The 2330-nt window shown below is 46.3% G+C and overlaps 1 pseudogene; it reads left to right on the forward strand.

Annotated features, from left to right (window-relative positions):
- The first annotated feature begins 299 nt into the window (after window positions 1-299).
- Window positions 300-479, forward strand: LOC121000093 (annotated as a pseudogene).
- The last annotated feature ends 1851 nt before the right edge of the window (window positions 480-2330 follow it).

A 2330-nucleotide genomic window follows, 5' to 3' on the forward strand; every position in this document is an offset into this window, starting at 1 on the left:
CCACCTTCCTCCTCTGACTCCTCTCTCTGCGTTGCCGCAGGTCCAGCAATCGATGGACAAGGCTGCTTCTGGTGGTGATGGTGACCACAACTCTTCCTCTTCATGCTCATCTACGGCCTGATCCAGCACTCTTCGCAGGGCACGCTCCAGAAAAAACGCATATGGGATGAGGTCGATGATGTTGCCTTGGGTTTGACTGACCAGGTTTGCCACCTCCGCAAAAGGACGCATGAGCCTACAGCCATTGTGCATGAGCGTTCAGTAACGCGGCCCAAAAATACCCAGCTCCGCAGAGGCTGTCCTCTTTTTTTTTTAAACTAAAAAAAATCTGTTCTTAACAGTTTAATCTCTGTTTTGTCCCCTATCAGGGGCCGGTGTATGGAATAGATTTTAGGAACCGGGAGATGGAAAAAGATACTTGGTTGGTCCTCTTACTTTCAATTTGCGGCACTGCGCGTGCGCCGTGTAATGTACTTTGCAATCCCAATATCAGTGGTGTGTTTAAGTAGTACTATTCCTATCAGTTTAATCCCTGTTACGTCCCCTATCAGGGGACGTGTATGGAATAGATTTTAGGAACCGGGAGATGGAAAAAGATGCTTGGTCGGTCCTCCCACTTCCAATATGGGGCACGGCGCGTGCGCCGTGCAATGTACTGTGCCACCAGATATGAGTGGTGTGTTTAAGTAGTACTATTCCTATCAGTTTAATCCCTGTTACGTCCCCTATCAGGGGACGTGTATGGAATAGATTTTAGGAACCGGGAGATGGAAAAAGATGCTTGGTCGGTCCTCTTACTTCCAATTTGGGGCACTGCGCGTGCGCCGTGCAATGTACTGTGCCACCAGATATGAGAGGTGTGTTTAAGTAGTACTATTCCTATCAGTTTAATCCCTGTTATGTCCCCTATTATTATTATTATTATTATTATTATTATAATAATTAGGTGTGTTAAGTAGTACTATTCCTATCAGTTTAATCCCTGTTACGTCCCCTATCAGGGGCCGGTGTATGAAATAGATTTTAGAAACCGGGAGATGGAAAAAGATGCTTGGTCGGTCCTCCTACTTCCAATTTGGGGCACTGCGCGTGCGCCGTGCAATGTACTGTTCCACCAGATAGGAGTGGTGTGTTAAGTAGTACTATTCCTATCAGTTTAATCCCTGTTATGTCCCCTATCAGGGGACATGTATGGAATAGATTTTAGAGAACCGCAAAGAGTTGTCAATAGTTGATACACGAATTACATAAATTTTATTCCTCTATGCGTCTATCTTGGTGTAGTGATGACTGTGCTCGTGCGCACGTTTGGGAGATTGCAGGTGATGGGGGTTTTTCAAAGCCTATGGTCGTGCTGAGGTAGTTCAGTGACAGTTAAGTGACCCAGAAAACAATGATTCTGCAGTGTGGGCCCATTGTTGGCCTAGTAGGCTTTAATGATCACCTTAGATGATCACAAAGAAAATTCATGTTTTTTCTATGCAAAATTATCCAGCCGATCGCTTTTGGTCTGTTCACAATGAAGCAACGACCTTATCATCTGGGGTGTGCCAACATTGCCATTGCCAACACACTCATAGAGGTGGTTGCTTCATTGTGATACTCAAGCCCCTTCACCACATCAAGGTAACGATCACGAAGGGAAATTGACTCATGTATGTGCCTTTATTTTTGTTTTGTTTTTGCAGCCACAGTGCAGCACCAGAGGCCAGAAAAATTTGGCATGTACACATGCCTGAAAAATTAGGTATTGTTGCAGCCGCTGCTGATGTTTCCCAGGCAGAAAGTGCCCTAAAACATTGCGGCTTGAACCCTAGTTGGTGGCGGATAAGTCACGCAAGTCATCCGGCATTCAGAGAAAAAATACAGCAGCGTGTGGACCATTTTTAGCCCAAGGCAGCTCATCTCATCAGGCCTTTTTTAGTGTAATGTATCGCCCACTGTCAGTCCCTTCGGGATCCATGCCTCATTCATCTTAATAAAGGTGAGGTAATATAGACTTTTTTGACCTAGGCGACTTCTCTTCTCAGTGACAATACCTCCTGCTGCACTAAAGGTCCTTTCTGACAGGACACTTGAAGCGGGGCAGGCCAGAAGTTCTATCGCAAATTGGGATAGCTCATGCCACAGGTCAAGCCTGCACACCCAGTAGTCAAGGGGTTCATCGCTCCTCAGAGTGTCGATATCTGCAGTTAAGGCGAGGTAGTCTGATACCTGTCGGTCGAGTCGTTCTCTGAGGGTGGACCCCGAAGGGCTGTGGCGATGCGTAGGACTTAAAAAGCTCTGCATGTCCTCCATCAACAACACATCTGTAAAGCGTCCTGTCCTTG

The sequence above is a fragment of the Bufo bufo genome, chromosome 4 (genome assembly GCF_905171765.1).
Source record: "Bufo bufo chromosome 4, aBufBuf1.1, whole genome shotgun sequence".
Lineage (NCBI taxonomy): Eukaryota > Metazoa > Chordata > Amphibia > Anura > Bufonidae > Bufo > Bufo bufo.